The sequence below is a fragment of the Hemitrygon akajei genome, chromosome 9, assembly GCF_048418815.1.
Source record: "Hemitrygon akajei chromosome 9, sHemAka1.3, whole genome shotgun sequence".
Taxonomy (NCBI): Eukaryota; Metazoa; Chordata; class Chondrichthyes; order Myliobatiformes; family Dasyatidae; genus Hemitrygon; species Hemitrygon akajei.
In genome coordinates, this window is record NC_133132.1 from 137,235,613 (window position 1) to 137,254,387 (window position 18,775).

The following is an 18,775-nucleotide window of genomic DNA, read 5'->3' on the forward strand; positions in this document are numbered from 1 at the left end:
ATTAACAACAGAATGGTTTAAAAAGCAGAAAATTTGTGTTTTGGAATGGTTGAGTCAAAGTCCTGACTTTAATCCTATAGAAATGTTGTGCAAGGACCTGAAGCAAGCTGTTCATGCTGAAGCAGTTTTGTAAGGAGGAATCACCTAAAATTCCTCCAAGCCAATGTGTTGCACTGATCAACAGTTACCGGAAAAGTTTGGTTGAAGTTATTGCTGTACAAGGGGATCACATCAGTTACTGAAAGCAAAGGTTCAAATACTTTTTCCAACAAATACATGTAATATTGGATCAGTTTTCTAAATAAATGAACATAATGTTTTTTTGTGTTTTTTATTAATTGGGTTCTCTTTATCTAGTTTTTGGACATGTGAAGATCTGATCATATTTTAGGCCATATTTACACAGAAGCAGAGAAAATTCACTGTATAGTCGAGGTGACGATGGGAATCAGTAGGTTTATAAAAGATGTCAGTTGACTGTCTCCATCTGTGGAGACAGACAGATCAAGAAAGGGGAGGGAGTCAGTCAGAGATGATCCAAGTGAATACAAGGCTGATTTGTCTTGGGACACAACCTGCTTCTCGGGTTCATCACCTGTCAATCTTGTGGAACTGCATACGTTTTCCTGAGTACAGAACTCAAACAAGCCAGTCAGCAAACTCCTCCAGTCCAAATCCAGATAAATCATTACTTGTCACAAAAATGTCATAGCAGTGCTCAGATTAGACATACTAGAGGGCATGTTTGGAGAAGTCTGAAGTACACAAAAACATAGGATTTTAAGGAAGATAAATCATGCTTGACAAATTAGCTGAAGCTCTTCAAGGATCTGACAAGCAGCGGTGATGGAAGGGAACATGTAGGTAGGTACACTTTATTTGACAACATGAGAATCTAAAGTCAGATCTATCAGTATTACAGTTGAGTAAAGGGAATTACAGAGGTATGAAAGAGAAGCTGGCGAGAATTGATAGGAAAAGAACAATGGCAGGGACGACAGCAGAGCACCAATGGCTGCAATTTCTGGAAGCAATTCAGAAGGCACAGGATGTTTGCATCCCAAAGAAGTAGTATTCTAAAGGAATGATGACACAACTGTGGCTAACAGGAAAAGTCAAGCCAAAATAAAAGCCAAACATAGGGCATAGAACAAAAATCAGTGGGAAGTTTTCAAATACCAACAGAAGGCAACTAAAAATGTCATTAAGAAGGTACAGATGGAATACAAAGTAAGCTAATAAGAGGATACCAAAAGTTTCTTCGGATGCATAAAGTGTAAAAGAGAGGTGAGAGTGGATATTGGATCACTGGGAAATGATGCTGGAGAATGGGGGACAAGAAAATGGCAGACAAACAACAAGTATTTTGCTTCAGTCTTCACTGTGGAACACATTAGCTGGATGGTTGAAGTCCTAGGCATCAGGGTCATGAAGTGTGAAGTTATCATTACTAAGGGAAAAGGAGTTTGGGAAACTGAAAGGTCTGGAGGTGGCCGTGACCTGGACCAGATAGCATACACCCCAAGATTCTGAAAGAGGTGGCTGAAGAGATTCTGGAGGCAATAGTAATGATCTTTCAAGAATTACTAGATACTGGTATGGTTCCAGAAAAATTCAAAATTGCATATAGCCCTCACTCTTCAAGAAGGGAGAGGCAGAAGAAAGGAAATTACAGGCCAGTTAGTCTGACCTCATTGTTTGATAAGATGTTAGAGTCAATTGTTAAGGATGTGGTTTCAGGGAACTTGGAGGAACATGATAAAATAGGCCATAGTCAGTATGGTTTCCTCAAGGGAAAATCTTGCCTGACAAATCTGTCCAAATTCTTTGAAGAAATAACAAGCAGGATAGACAAAAGAGAATCAGTCAATGTTGAGTACAGTCGGCCCTCCGTATCCGCGGGGTCCACATCCGCAGATTCAACCAACTGCGGATTGAAAATATTCGAACAAAATATTCCAGGAAGTTCCAAAAAGCAAACCTTGAATTTGCCGCGTGTGCCAAGCACTACGCTGAATCCACACGAATGAAGTGATATGTAGGCATACCCTGCTGTAGCCTCCCGCCATTTCACAGATCCTCAGTCTCTCTTATTGGAATATAAAAGTATAAATTTTGCTGTGTAACCAAAACTATGCAGTCAGTTTTGAAACTTGCTATTTGATATGCATGTACTCAATTTAGTAGGAGAATGAAATCTTAAGAATGTAGAAGACAATGGTGTGTTAATGAGAGGTAGCTAAGAGATGTAGATTAGAACATGATTAAGTCAATTGGTAGAAACAATGGTGGCAAGATGTACGTGTGGTACGTGTGATACACAACTATAGACCGATTACATATGCTAATGCAACTGGTCCAGGAGATTGCTATAAAAAATGCTGTGTCCGAGGATCGGTGGGCAATCAGTGACTAGCTCAATGACTGTCTCAGCTTTGATTTGCAAATTAAAGTTTAATATTTCTTGAAGAATCTTCTGCGTCTCCTGGTCATTTGTGGGGCACGAGAAACCACGACACTCTCCAGCACTCGCTGTTTGTGCATTGTTCGCCTCGTGTCTCATTCATTTGCTACTTGTGTTGTGAGCGAGAGCAAGGAGCTTAAGGCTAGTAAGGGATGGCTGGCTAGCTATGTAAAGCGCTACAGCCTCAAGAACTTCAAGATCATGGGAGAATTGGCAAGGTGTCACACGAGGCGGTTTAACAAGCTACAAGCCCATGGTATTAAAGCAAATATTCTACCATAGATAAAGCAATGGCTGACTGGCAGGAGGCAAAGAGGGAGCCTTTTCTGGATGGCTGCCAGTGATTAATGGTGTTCCATAGGGGTCTGTGTTGACATCAATTCTTTTTATGTTATATGTCAATGCTTTGAATGATAGAATTGATGGCTTTATTGCAAAGTTTGCAGATGTTACAAAGATAGGTGAAGAGGCAGATAGTTTTGAGTAAGTAGAAAGGCTATAGAAGGACTTAGATAGATTAGGAGAATGGCAAAGAAATGGCAGATGGAATACAGTGTCAGGAAGTGTATGATCATGCACTCTGGTAGAAGAAATGAAAGAGCTGACTATTTTCTAAATGAAGAGAAAATACAAAAACCAAGGTGCAAAGGGACTTGGGAGTGCTTGTGCAAGATTCCCTCAAGGGTAATTTGTAGGTTGAGTCTGTAGTGAGGAAAGCAAATGAAATGTTAGCATTCATTTCAAGAAGACTAGAATACAATAGCAAGGATGTAAAGTTGAGACTTTATAAAACACTGATGAGGTTTCAACAGCTCGTCATATGAAGAGCATTTGATGGCTCTGGCCTGTATTCACTGGAATTCAGAAAAATGAGGGGTGATCTCGTTGCCACAGGCAGCTATGGAGGCCAAGTCTTTATGTATACTTAAGGCAAAGGTTGATAGATCCTTGATTGGTCAGGGCATGAAGGGGTACAGGGGGGAGAGAAGGCAGCAGATTGGGGCTGAGAGGAAAAATGGATCAGCCACACTGAAATGGCAGAGCAGATTCAATGGGCCAAATGGCCTAAATCTGCTCCTATGTCTTATGCCACATAAAAGACATGTGTAAGAGTTCCTAATATTGGCGAACAGTCTGAAGATTAGTTGTAGCGTAGAAGACAAAACCAGAATAAAATATATTTTTCATGCTTGATGTAACTGGTGGACTGTTCCCAGGACCAGTTCTTAAAAAGATGTACCATAGATAGGTTGACTGAATGGGTAAAAACTTGGAAGACAATGTTTAAAGTGGAGCTACATGAGATTGTGTACTTTAGTGTTAAGCAGACTATAAGATAAACAGATAAAAATCACAGATGAGAAAATTAAGTGCACACAAAATTGTAAGAACAGGTGCACTAAGTGGTTTGAAAATGAAAAGGCAAATTAGTCTTCATGTCAAGAAATGTTGATGTTTACAATTGTAACAAAATACTGTTAAGATCACATTTAGAGTACCATGCAGAGCTTTGTTGCTCTCATTTAAGGAAGGAATAGCATTGGGGACAATCCAAAAGAGAGACATAGGGTAATTTTTGATGAAATTATCATTAAGAAATTATAAATTCGCAGCACCTTTTCTGTGACTATTCCCCCCCTCCCCATCATGCCTTTAATGCTTAGACCAACTATCTTGATTCTATATCCCTGCTTTTGAACACTTTGTTGTGGAAAATAGGATTTCATATTTAATCCATCAAAGCCAATTGCAGGGATGACTTACAGCGGACTGAAAAGCTTGAACATGTAGATATTAAGGAGGAGGATGTACTGGAGCTTTTGGAAAGCATCAAGTTGGATAAGTCACCAGGATCAGAAGAGATATACCCCAGTCTACTGTGGGAGGCAAGGGAGGAGACTACTGAGCCTCTGGCAATGATCTTTGCATCATCAATGGGGACAGGAGAGGTTCACGAGAATTGGAGGGTTGCGGATGTTGTTCCATTATTCAAGAAAGGGAGTAGAGATAGCCCAGGAAATTATAAAGCCGTGGGTCTTACTTCAGTGGTTGGTAAGTTAATGGAGAAGATTCTGAGAAGCAGGATTTCTGAACATTTGGAGAGGCATGATATGATTAGGAATAGTCAGCATGACTTTGTCAAAGGCAGGTCATACTTTACGAGCCTGATTGAATTTTTCGAGGATGTAACTAAACACATTGATGAAGACAGAGCAGTAGATGTAGTGTACATGGATTTCAGCAAGGCATTTGATAAGGTACGCCATGCAAGGCTTATTGAGAAAGTAAGGAGGCATGGGATACAAGCAGACATTGCTTTGTGGATCCAGAACTGGCTTGCCCATAGAAGGCAAAGAGTGGTTGTAGACAGGTCATATTCTGCATGGAGGTGGGTCACCAGTGGTGTGCTTCAGGGATCTGCTCTGGGACACCCCACTCTTTGAGATTTTTATAAATGACCTGGATGAAGAAGTGGAGGGATGGGTTAGTAAATTTGCTGATGACACAAAGGTTGGAGGTGTTGTAGATAGTGTGGAGGGCTGTCAGAGGTTACAGCAGGACATTAGTTGGATGTAAAACTAGGCTGAGAAGTTACAGAAGGAGTTCAACCCAGATAAGTGTGAGGTGGTTCATTTTGGTAGGGCAAATATGATGACAGAATATAGTATTAATGGTAAGATTCTTGGGCAATGTGGAAGATCAGAGGGATCTTAGGGTCCGAGTCCACAGGACACTCAAAGTTGCTCTGCAGGTTGACTCTGTGGTTAAGAAAGCATACGGTGCATTGGCCTTCATCAATAGTGGGATTGAGTTTAGGAGCTGAGAGGTAATGTTGCAGCTATATAGGACCCTGGTCAGACCCTACTTAGAGTAGTGTGCTCAGTTCTGGTCGCCTCACTACAGGAAGGATGTGGATACCATAGAAAGGGTGCAGAGGAGATTTACAAGGATGTTGCCTGGATTGGGGAGCATGCCTCATGAGAGTAGGTTGAGTGAACTCGGCCTTTTCTCCTTGGAGCGAAGGAGAATGAGAGGTGACCTGATGGAGGTGTATAAGAAGATGAGAGGCATTGATCGTGTGGATAGTCAGAGGCTTTTTCCCAGGGCTGAAATGGCTAGCACCAGAGGGGACAGTTTTAAGGTGCTTGGAAGTAGATACAGAGATGTCAGGGTTAGGTTTTTTTTAAACGTAGAGAGTGGTGAGTGCATGGAATGGGCTGCCAGCGAGGGTTGTGGAGGCGGATACGATAGGGTCTTTTAAGAGACTCCTGGACAGGTACATGGAGCTCAGTAAAATAGAGGGCTATGTGTAACCCTAGGTAATTTCTAAGGTAAGGACCTGTTTGGTACAGCTTTGTGGGCCGGAAGGCCTGTACTGTGCTGTAGATTTTCTATATTTCTAAAACCACTCAATTTCATATCTATAAATAAAGATTTTCACTCCTACTCAAAAAATCAATTTCAATAACTTGCCCAACAAAGACAAACTGACTGGTGTATATTTACAAGATTTTTCCATTCCTCCTTTTGCAAAACAAGAATAGTTCTTTTTATCATGGCACCATTTCTGTCAACTTAAGATTAAAATATGATGACCAGATCCTCCCTAATTTTTGCTAACGCATATTTAATAGCTTTTGGTCTGTCACCCAGGCCCGGCAGTTTATCTCTTTTTAAACCCCTTTATACTTCTTCCATTGATATGCTGTTTGCATCCAATATCTCACTCATCTTGCTTTAACAACAACTTTGATGTCCTCCTTTTTTGGAAACAAAAGTATGTTAGCCACACAATGGCTACATTTTTATCTGATGTTACTCTGTTGCAAGAACAGGTGTATCCCAAGGCTACTTCTTGAATACTGAAGAATACATGTGTGGTAGCTAACGCTTTCGTTTACAACCACTAGCAATCAGCCAGCAAGATTGATTGCACCAAAACTTAGTCTCAACAAGAGATGGATGTCTTTAATTAATCAACTCATTAAGAGCAGATTAAAATAAATACCAGAAAAAATATTAAGCAAAACGCACAAATGCTGGAGGAATTCAGTAAGGAAGGCGGCATCTATGAAACTGAGACCCTTCATCAAGACTGGTAAGGAAGGGGACAGAAGTCAGATTAAGGTGGGGAGGGAGTGAGGGTGGAAGAAGTAAAGGGCTGAAGAAGAAGGAACCCCTATCACCCTGTCACTTGGAAAAAAATGTTATTCTCTCCTCTTAATTGCTCCATCTCTGTCGTATCTGTGATCAGGATTATGCTTTTTTACCCTAAAACACAAAATGTCTTTTTTCCTAAGAACAGGGTTCCCTTCCACCACAATCATCGCTGTCCTCACCCAAATCTCCTCCCATTTCCCACACATTTACCCTCACTCCATCCTCCCACCGTCACAAGAGGCATAGAGTTTCCCTTGTCTTTAACCTACCAATCCACTGAGCCTCTTCATCCAGCACATCATTCCCTGTAACTTCTGCCATATCCAACGGGATCTTAACACTAAACACATCTTACTTCCACCCCCATCCTCCTCCCAGCTTTCCATATGGATCATGCTCTATGTGACTCCCTTGTCCACTCATCCTTCCCCACTGTTCTCCCCCCTAAAACTTATCCCTCCAAGCATAATAACTGCTACACGTATCCTTAACCTCCTCCACCAGCATTCAGAGCCCCAAATAGTCTGTCAGGGCCATTAGAAACCAATGCAGTCACTGCTACATCGGTGAGATCTGATGCAGATTGGGGGACTACTTCACTGAGCACCTTCGCTCTGTCAGCCACCAAAGGCATTACTTCCCGGTGGCTACCCATTTCAGTTCAACCTCCCATTCCTATTCTGACACCTCTATCAATGGTCTCCTCTACTGCCACCATGAAGCCAAATGGAGGTGGGTGGAGCAACACCTTATATTCTGTCTGGGTAGCCTGCAAGTTGACAGCATGAACTCTGATTTCTCCAACATGTTAATTTCTGCCCCTCCCTCCTCCTTTCTTTTTCCATTCCTTATTCTGGTTATCCACTCATCTTTCATCTTCTCTACTACCCTGTACTTCTTTCCTCCAGTCTTCCTCTTCTTCAGCCCTTTTGTTCTTCCACCTATCACCTCCCAGCTTCTCACATCATCCCCTTCCACATCACCTGTTCTTACCTATCACCTGCCAGCTTGTACTCCTTCCTTCCCCCCAGCTCCTTATTCTGGCTTCTTTCTTCCAGTCCTAATGAAAGGTACGGCCAGAAACTTTGACTATTTATTCCCCTCCATAAATGCTGCTTAACTAACTAAATTCCGTGAGCATTTTGCATATTGTTCAAGATATCCAGCATCTGCGAGTCACTCGTGTTTAGAAAAAAAATGCATTTCCTTCAATTTTTAGCGATATCAGGTTCTGTTGTACCATAAAATGCATAACAGATCGTCATTTGACCATTACATCATTGAAGACAGCTCTGCTCAGCCACAGGTGCAATAACTCATTCATTGTTTAACAGAAATTACAGGTATTGGTAATACTGACAACAACAGAACAATTATCAGTATCGAATGTCAGTTGTCCCACAAATACCACTACAATCCCACTGTAAATGCCACTACCAGTCGCATCCATACCGACCCGCTCACTAACATTACTTTTTTACCAGTCTGGCAGCAGTTGACGCCACTGATGTTACAAGCTAATCGTTCAGCCCACTGCTAATAGCAGTCCACACAGGCAGCAACTCGCCTTGTCACACGTCGGCTGCTGCCAGCAGCTCCCTGTCCTCGCTCACCTGAACTCAGCGACCACGCCGCCGTCCCGCAGCGGGGCTCAGCTGGAGCCCAGCACTGCGGCTTCCATTCCCCGGGTTCTCGGCGCCGTCCTCAGACGTGCCAGCGACCTCTTCCTCTGGCTGGTTCTCCAAAACCGGCCCCTCGAACTCCAGTTGCTCGCCACCCCCTCCTCCCGAGCCGCCGATCAATTGCTCTCTCCGGCTCTGGGTCACGGCGTCACGGTCACGCCGCCTCCGCTCCTCGACTTCCCGCTGCCTGCGGCTCCTCGAGCCGTTGTCCCGGTAGCTGACCCGCTCCTGGTTCGGTCTCCGGCTGCCGCCTTCGCCCGTGACCCTGGCTGCCCGCTGCCCACCGATATTGCGGTCTCCGCCAGCCGGTCTGTCGGGCTCCGTCTTGCTCACTGCCTCAGTCGCTAACGGCGACTCCGGCTCTTTGTCTATTTCCCCAAACAAACCGATGCCAACTTGTCTTCCCCCCGCTTGACAGCAGCAACGAACACCGTTATTGGCCAGCGCGCAGTCGACGTTCTTGGCACAGCAGCACAGTTGACGGTGATTGGGTTAACAACAAAGCACTGCGCTTGACCCATTTCTAGAACGCATGCGCGCTCGGTTGCTGGTGTTTTACTGGTATCTAGGGTAGAGAGCGGCTGTTGGTGTTCGCTCGATCTCTCTCTCTGACAAGACAGATTCCAGCGTTTCTCCCCCACCTCAAAGTTACTGCCCCAACGAGTCGTAGGCACAATGTGGAGTGAATAAGTTTCAGGGGAAACTAGTCGGGAAGAGTTAAAAACAAGCCAGTACATAAGATAGTGCAAAAATGGGCCGAATCGCAAATAACCACGCTGAAACCCGAGGACTGTTGTGTTAAAACAAAACAATGAGTCTACCCCCAATTTCTTTTCTAATCCAGTATGTCACACAACACACACAAAATGCTGGTGGAACACAGCAGGCCAGGCAGCATGTATAGGAAGAAGTACAGTCGACGTTTCGGGCCGAGACCTGACGGCAGTCTTTCACTTTCGTTTGGGCTCCCGAGTGAGCCCGGCAGTGCCAAGGTAAACCTGACACGAATTAGATGGCTATTTAAGGGACAAACATATTAAGGTTTAATTTTCACTTTTAAAATATGTACTACGTGCAATTTCTCGCCCAACTGTGAAAGAAATGTTACAAAACACATGCAAACAGAAAACTTGGAGGATGCGGGCATCGATCCCGCTACCTCTCGCATGCTAAGCGAGCGCTCTACCATTTGAGCTAATCCCCCACTTCGATGAAGTCTTCAGGAAGGACTCTGAAGAAGTATAAATAATAGATATTTCACAAAAGTTTCTAATACTGTCCAAAAAGTTCCTCTCATCATCACCCGATTTCCTGCAACCATTTCCCCCCAACTTAAGCCTCGCACGATAATTTATTCACAGAGTGTTTACATAAAGAGAGAAAACAGGGAATTATAGACCGGAACACACACAAAATGCTGGTGGAACACAGCAGGCCGGGCAGCATCTATAGGGAGAAGCGCTGTCGACGTTTCGGGCCGAGACCCTTCGTCAGGACTAACCGAAAGGAAAGATAGTAAGAGACCGGTTAGCCTGACGTCAGTGGTGGGAAAGATGCTGGAGTCAATTATAAAAGAGGAAATTACGACACATTTGGATAGCAGTAGAAGGATCAGTCCGAGTCAGCATGGATTTATGAAGGGAAAATCATGCTTGACTAATCTTCTGGAGTTTTTTGAGGATGTAACTATGAAAATGGACAAGGGAGAGCCAGTGGATGTAATGTACCTGGACTTCCAGAAAGCCTTTGATAAAGTCCCACATGGGAGATTAGTGGGCAAAATTAGGGCACATGGTATTGGGGGCAGAGTACTGACATGGATTGAAAATTGGCTGGCTGACAGGAAACAAAGAGTAGCGATTAACGGGTCCCTTTCAGAATGGCAGGCTGTGACCGGTGGGGTACCGCAAGGTTCGGTGCTGGGACCGCAGCTGTTTACAATATACATTAATGATTTAGATGAAGGGATTAAAAGTAACATTAGCAAATTTGCCGATGACACAAAGCTGGGTGGCAGTGTGAAATGTCAGGAGGATGTATGCTCTCAAACGAGAGGACATGATTTGAGAGTTAGGGGGCAAAAGTTTAAGGGAAACACGAGGGGGTATTTCTTTACTCAGAGAGTGATAGCTGTGTGGAAAGAGCTTCCTGTAGAAGTAGTAGAGGCCAGTTCAGTTGTGTCATTTAAGGTAAAATTGGATAGGTATATGGACAGGAAAGGAGTGGAGGGTTATGGGCTGAGTGCGGGTAGGTGGGACTAGGTGAGATTAAGAGTTCGGCACGGACTAGGAGGGCCGGAATGGCCTGTTTCCGTGCTGTGATTGTTATATGGTTATATGATGTTTTGAGAATGCAGGGTGATTTGGACAGGTTGGGTGAGTGGGCAAATGTATGGCAGATGCAGTTTAATGTGGATAAATGTGAGGTTATCCACTTTGGTGGCAAGAACAAGGAGGCAGATACTATCTAAATGGAGTCAAGTTAGGAAAAGGGGAAGTACAACGAGATCTAGGTGTTCTTGTACATCAGTCAATGAAAGCAAGCATGCAGGTACAGCAAGCAGTGAAGAAAGCTAATGGCATGCTGGCTTTTATAACAAGAGGAATTGAGTATAGGAGTAAAGAGGTCCTTCTGCAGCTGTACAGGGCCCTGGTGAGACCCCACCTGGAGTATTGTGTGCAGTTTTAGTCTCCAAATTTGAGGAAGGACATTCTTGCTATTGAGGGAGTGCAGCGTAGGTTCACAAGGTTAATTCCCGGAATGGCGGGACTGTCATATGTTGAAAGATTGGAGCGACTGGGCTTGTATACACTGGAATTTAGAAGGATGAGAGGGGATCTGATTGAAACATATAAGATTATTAAGGGATTGGACACGCTGGAGGCAGGAAGCATGTTCCCTCTGATGGGTGAGTCCAGAACTAGAGGCCACAGTTTAAGAATAAGGGGTAGGCCATTTAGAACAGAGATGCGGAAAAACTTTTTCACCCAGAGAGTGGTGGATATGTGGAATGCTCTGCCCCAGAAGGCAGTGGAGGCCAAGTCTCTGGATGCATTCAAGAGAGAGTTAGAGCTCTTACAGATAGCGGGGTCAAGGGATATGGGGAGAGGGCAGGAACGGGGTACTGATTGTGTATGATCAGCCATGATCACAGTGAATGGCGGTGCTGGCTAGAAGGGCCGAGTGGCCTACTTCTGCGTCTATTGTCTAAAACGTCTGCTGGGGCAATGGCAGCTGCACGGGTGATGCCAACAGGCTCAAAAACTGGCTAGAAAGACTGAAAAACACAAAATGCTTTGAAGGGTTTCGGCCCGAAACGTCGTTATTACCTCCTCCCATAGATGCTGTCTGGCCTGCTGAGTTCTGCCAGCATTTTGTGTTTTTTTATTTATTTCCAGCATCTGCACATTCACTCGAAAGACTGGCTCGGTTGTAGGAGTCATACTGGAGACTGTCGTAGGACAAAGGACCCTCTGGAAATTCCTGACATTCTGAACAATTTTTCTCACCCTCTGCATGCCACCTTGGAAACGTGAGAAAGAGGAGCACTTTCAGTAAAAGTGTAAGACGACTGCGCTGCTCCAACGAGCGCTATATGAGGTCATTCTTACCATTAGGCTCTATAATGAATCAAACTAAGCCGGGGAAGTGATAACCTCCTCCTGTTACACTGTTATTAACCTCCGTTTACCACACCCTGCTATCGTGGACAGTGCAATACTGGGCACTGGTATGTGCACCCATTACTGTATAACACTACGGTAATTTTATCAGTGTGAACTTGGAAATCTTGTAATCTTTGACTTGTAAATCATTTTTTACTTCTTTCTTCTCTTCTAATATTTGTATACTATATCTGTGCACTTGTAATGCCACTGTAATTTCCTTTGGGATCTAAATGTCTATCTAAAAAGGAAGACAGTCAGAAACTAAAACACATGTCCTTCGAGCCGGAATCGAACCAGCGACCTAAGGATTACAGCAGAGCTCCTACAGTCCTCCGCTCTACCAGCTGAGCTATCGAAGGCGCTGCAAGATTAAGCGCTCTCACGCCTCCTGTGTCCGTCTATGCTGCTAGCGATGTGCTTTTATGGGTTTTTAACCCGTCCAGCAGTTGCTGTAGAGCAGTGGTTCCCAACCTTTTTTTGGCCATGCCCCACCTAATCACCTCTAAAATCCTGATGCCCCCTGTGGTGATATATAATACTTATTATTCAAAAAGTGAATTCCTATTCACCTGGAGGAAGCCTAAAGACCATTAACTTGGTTTAAACAAGCTTCCAAAGAACATGGCATTCATGAAAGAGAAAAATAAAAGAACCAAAGGACTGTTAAAGTTCTAAGGAAGAAATTACTAAGAAATTGTAAAAAGAACATTAAGTGATATTAAAATAATAATAATAATAATAATAAATAAATAAAACAATGCCGATTCGTTTCTACAGCATACAAAGACAGATACACCGTTTAAAAGAGATGACGCAATGTACACACCTTCACACCACCAAGAACCGAAAGCTACTGCAAAAAGCAGCATTGGCGCGACCTCGTACGAGTTTCTTACGCGTTTGGACTTGTTCATTCGTTCCTTCCTACATCAGTCAATTCATTAATTTAATTATGAAAGCCATTTGATGGTTGTAATGATGGTGATACACTATATATACAGTACATACGCAATTACACATGTACATACACACAAGTATTTTTATGTATGCATGCTGTATATACACATATGTATTAACTCGCACACACACTCATACTCACAGACTTACTAGAAAAAATTCACTGTTAGTAACTCATTCTCGAATTGCCCCCCTTAAAAATCAAATTACCCCCCTGTGGGGCATACGCCCCAGGTTGGGAACCACTGCTGTAGAGGAAACACAACGGTCTCCAGATGCTGTAGCAAAAATAATTAAATGCTGGAAAATTTCAGCCGGTCAGGCAGCATCTATGGAGCGAAAGAGATTATCAACGTCTCAGGATTGATATCCTGAATCGAGATCAAGAGCTTTGAGGAAGAAAAGTAGTAGGTGAAGTCTCGGATTTGACAGATGGATTCAGGTAGGAGGAGGGCGAGTAAGTGGCGGGGCTGATGGATGGAAACAGACTGGGGAAAAGGAGAAAGGAACCAGATGGAGGTGGGACAGTGGCTAGATGATGATCTGGAGGTAAAAGCACAATGCTGGGCTCTAATAATTAAGAAAGGTGTTACGTGGAACTAAGTAAGAGAGGGATAATGGGCAGATGGAGGGTTGGGAAAAGGGTGAATGTGATGGATAGTGGTGCGTGAAAGAGAGTGTGAATTAGAATTTTTATTTCTTACATCCTTACATCCTTCACGTACATAAAAATCTTTGTTTCGTCTCCATCTAAATATGCCATGTGCAATCATAGTAATTTATAATAAATAGAACAGCCAGTGTAATATAGAGTACACTCAAATCAGTGTGAGCTAATCAGTCTGATGGCCTGGTGGAAGAAGCTGTCCGGGGGCCTGTCGGTCCTGGCTTTTATGCTGTGGTACTGTTTCCCGGATGGTAGCAATTGGAATAGATTGTGGTTGGGATGACTTGGGTCCCCAATGATCCTGCAGGCCCTTTTTATACACCTGTCCTTGTAAATGTCCTGGATCATGGGAAGTTCACAACTACAGATGCGCTGGGCTGTCCACACCACTCTCTGCAGAGTCCTGCGATTAAGGGAGGTACAGTTCCCCTACCAGGCAGTGAGGCAGCCAGTCTCATGTACAGATGTGAGGCGTGGACGCTTACCAAGATCATGAGAAAGTCACTAGATGGTTGTTATACACGAATACTCCAGATGGCTCGACGTAAGTTGGCAACAGCACATGACGAACGTCGAGTTCTATGACAACCTACCGATGCTCACTACTAAAATCGAGGCGAGAAGACTGCAACTAGCGGGGCACTGCCTACACCACCCTGAGCTACCTGCATCACATCATCACATGGGAGCCCAAGCATGGGAGGATGAACCCTGGGCACCCTCCCAAGACTATGGTCAACATGCTCCTAGAAGATAGCGACACAGCTGATGTAGATTAACTGAACACACGGAGGAGTGGAGAGTCCGTCATTGTGCCCCACACCGGCCCCCTAGGCCTGAGTCGACATAGTAGTAGTAACCATTTTGTATACCTCCATCAGATCATCTTTCATCCTCCTTCTCTCCAAAGAGGAAAACCCTAGCTTGCTCAACCTTTCCTGGTAAATATAATCTGCACCCTCTCTAAAACTTCTATATAATGAGATTCCTATAATCAAAGTTTTATAGAGCTGCAATATTACCTTGTGGCTCTTCAACTCAATCCACCAGCTACTGAAGACCAACATTCTCTATGTCTTCTTAACAGCATTATCAACTTGCACTGTAACTTTGAGGGGTCTATTGACATTGAACCCTGATACATCTATTCCTCCAAATCTGTGATCAACACTGTATTCTGCCTTTAATTTTGGCCTTCCAAACTGAATCACTTCACACTTCTCCTGATTGAACTTAAAATGGCCATTCTTAGCTCAGGTCCACATCCTATCAATGTTCCTTTGTAACTTTCAACAACCTTCTACACTATCCACAACACCACCAACCTTTGTGCCATCTGTTGACTGACTAACCCACTATTCCATTTCCTCATTTGTCATGTATCAAAATCACAAAGAGCAGGAATCCCTGAACAGAACTGTGTTGAATACCAGCAGTCACTGACCTCCAGGCAGAATACATCCATCTAGTACAACACTCTGCCATCTGTTAGCAAGCCAATTCTGAATTCAAGCAGCCACGTTTTCTTGGATTTCATGCCTCCTGACTTTCTTAATGAGCCTAATATGTCAAACACTTTTTTTTTTTTACAATCTATATACATCAACTGCTCTGCCTTCATCAACATCTCATCATTTTCTCAAATCAAGCTCATGAGGCTAGACCGCCTGCTCACAAAGCAATGCTGACAATCCCTAATCAGACTTTGCTTCTCCAAATTGTTGCAAATCCTGTCTCTAGGAATTCTCTCCAATAGTTTGTCTATCACTGATGTAAGACTCACCTGTCTATAATTTCCAGGGTTATTCCTATTACCTTTTTTGAACAAAGGAACAGCATTTGCTACCCTCCAATCCTCGAACACTACTTCTGTGGCCAAAGAGAACTCAAAGCTCATTGCCAAAGATGCAGCGGTCTATTGCCCTATTTCCCGTAGTAACCTGGAGAATATCCTGCTCAGAACTAACTGGGACTTATCTGTCCTAATGTTTTTTTCCCCCAAAAGTTCCAGTGCATCCTTTTTCTTAACATTGACATGTTCCAGCATATTAGCCTGTTTTACACTGACCTCACATTTGGTAAGGTCCCTCTGATTTGTGAATTCTGAAGTATTCTTTAAAGGACCTCCCACCTCCTCCAACACCAGGACAATTTCTCTTTTATCCTTGATCAGTCCTACCATCACCTCAGTCATCCAACTGTCCTTCACATATCTGTTGTTCTCCTTAATGCTATTCGCTGAGGCCTTGCCCTGTCCCCTTCTAAATCTTGTCCATTCTTAAGCTCCTTTCTAGCCATCTTGTAATTCAAGAGCCCTGTCTGATCCCTACTTTTTAAATTGTCTGTGTACTTCTTTCTTTCTTCTGATTAGATGTTTCACATCACATGTCAATCATTCACCTGATCATCATTTTCTTGTCTCAATGGGACAAACCAAGGCTCCCTGAACAACCTCCACATTTCCCTGAGTAAATCCTCTCCCAAGTCCCTGCCCAATAGCATCATAGTTCACCTTCCCACAATTATTTTTGCATATTGTCTTCTTTTATTCCTGTCCAAGGCTCTCATTAATGTCAAGGTTTTTTGGTCACTATCTCAGCCATCCAGGAGATCTGTCACCTGACCAGGTTCGTTGCTAGTACCAGATACAGTATACCGTTCCTCTAGTGGGCCTGTCTACATACTGTGTCAGGAATCCTTCCTGGCACACCTAACAAATTCCACCCTACCTAAACCTTTTTCATAAAGAGCACCAAAGGCAGTAGACGCCCAATCCAACCATTGCTTCCCTTCCACAAATGATGCTTGAATCTACTGAGTTCCTCCAGCAATTTATTTTTAGCCACAAGTAAGGAGCTGCTGCTTCCAATGTTAAACTACAACTGCATATTGCCTCAGGGGAGCTTGGAAACATCCTACAGTTAATAACTATAAGCTGTAAGGAGCAGACAAACTTAGAGGCATTGAGAATTGTGAAGTTCAACTCCTGACCCCATATGCAAGCCCAAGATGAACTACTGCACCTCCCTCTGGATAATGTATTTGGAGGTCAGACAACAAAATATGGGAGGATGGCATAAAGGCTCAAGTAAAGGGGAGAGGAATTGTATGGTCAGATCTGAAATATTCGATCTACATTAGTTTAAACAATAAGGATCAAATTTTAACATCAGAGAAACAATTACAAGACTATTAATGCAATGAGGCAAAAATCAAATCAAATTCAAGTTTAATTATCATTCAACTATACATGAATACAGCCAAAAGAAACAGCATTCCACAAGACCATAAGACAAAGGAGCTCTGCTCCACCATTTCATCATGAGCTGATCCAGTCTCCCCTTTGGTCCCATTCCCCTGCCTTCTCACCATAACCTTTGATGCCCTGACTACTCAGATACCTATCAATCTCTGCCTTAAATACACCCAATGACTTGGCCTCCACTGCCGCCCGTGGCAACAAATTCCATAGATTCACTACCCTCTGGCTAAAAATTTTTTGCATCTCCGTTCTGAATGGGCGCCCTGTAATCCTCAAGTCATGTCCTCTCATACTGGACTCCCCCACCATGGGAAACAACTTTGCCACATCCACTCTGTCCATGCCTTTCAACATTTGAAATGTTTCTATGAGGTCCCCCTTCATTCTTCTAAACTCCAAAGAGTACAGTCTGTTACGTACCCCGTAACTGGGTGTCTTACCAGCAAAGACAGAAGTATCCGTTGGAGTCTGGTGGTTCTATTTTCAACAATGTTTATTAGTAAAATATACAAAACAATATCAATGCAAATATACAGATAATACACATTAGCAATACTAAACCTAAAAGTGTGGGTATAATAATAATCAATAATAAACAAGCTCTATCGTTGTCTAGGGGATAATGAATTGTCACATGGAAATATAAAGTTCCGTTCAGTTCATGCAGGCTGAGGTAGTTGTTGGTCGATGTGTTGTAATAGAGAGAGGGAGAGGGGAGGGGAGGGGGAGGGGAGGGGAGGGGGAGGAGAGAGAGAACGATCAAACAGTGACAGCAATTGTCTTGCAAACCTTCCTTTACGATCTTGATCTGTTGATGTGTTTTTGTGGCCATTCAAGTATGACCCCTCTGTCCTTTAGCTAGACCGTTCTTCCGTGGTGGACTCGTCACCCAGGCAAGGGTGGACACACACACAAGCCCCCACCGGCCTTGCTATAACCACTGTGAGTGAAATTGACTGATCCGTTCGGTCTCCGATGCCCCACACTTTCTCGTGGGTTTCTGATGCTCACTAGTGTGTCTCCTGGTGCGTCTGAGGGGTGTCACCCCAGACCTCACTTTTATCCCCACTCACGGGGTCTCAGGTTTGAATGACTTAACCCATCAAACCAGCCCACTCTGGCTGTCCACTGAGAAATTTTAATGAGCAGGATGGTACCACGTAAACAGCCCTCTCAGCAGCCATAAGTCTTTCGGGAGTCATAACATGGAGGATAAACATAACTCTCTCTCAGGCTGTTATCTCGCCCTTGTCTGAAGCAAATGTTCCAGTCCCAATATGTTTTCGTTCCATCTCTTTCTCTCTCATTAACAGCCTGGCAACAGTAATAGTTTGTGATTCTCCCAGGGGAGGGGGACATATACCCAATATACCCAATGACTTGGCCTCACAGCCATCTGTGGCAATGAAATACACAGATTCACTACCTTCTGGGTAAAGAAATTGTTCCTCATGTCTGTTCTACATGGATGTCCCTCTACTCTGAGGCTGTCCCAATAACACTTATGCTATTTCCTATCCAGATTCTTTGCAGTTACTTTGTTCCACAATATCCTGGTCACCCTTGAGGTTTGATTTTTGACCAGTTTCAATCAAGCCTTTCAGAGATGCTTCTTAAGAGAACTGCGAACACCCAACACAGTGTAACCATATCTTCAGGAGGGTGCAAGTGAGAAAACTCTTCCCATCTCTCAAATTGAGAACTTTGCCTGTTCTGCAAACCCAAGTAAACCACTCAACTAAACACTAACAACACACACAAAATGCTGGAGGATTCAGAAGGCCAGGCAGCATCAATGGAAAAAGTAGTCATCAATGTTTCCGGCCAAGACCCTTCGGCAGGGAACTTCCCATTTCCGTACCCAACTAATCACTACCCCAGTATTACCAGCTCAAGATATTTCTGAAAAACCAA

The 18,775-nt window shown here is 43.6% G+C and overlaps 1 protein-coding gene and 1 non-coding gene across 11 annotated transcripts in view; both read right to left on the reverse strand.

The window, feature by feature from the left end:
* agbl5 (AGBL carboxypeptidase 5) overlaps positions 1 to 8,757 on the reverse strand; it is a 135,875-nt gene extending 127,118 nt beyond the window's left edge. For 5 of the 10 annotated variants that reach the window (XM_073057053.1, XM_073057051.1, XM_073057049.1 and 2 more), the window contains exon 1: positions 8,239 to 8,757. The gene's annotated coding sequence lies outside the window, so the exon portion shown is untranslated. The remainder of the gene's footprint in view (positions 1 to 8,238) is intronic. The other 5 variants (XM_073057056.1, XM_073057048.1, XM_073057052.1 and 2 more) reach the window with 1 other exon arrangement.
* A 681-nt stretch (positions 8,758 to 9,438) lies between these two features.
* trnaa-agc (transfer RNA alanine (anticodon AGC)) lies at positions 9,439 to 9,511 on the reverse strand. The gene has a single exon. It is a non-coding gene; the product is annotated as a tRNA-Ala (tRNA).
* Positions 9,512 to 18,775: the final 9,264 nt, after the last annotated feature.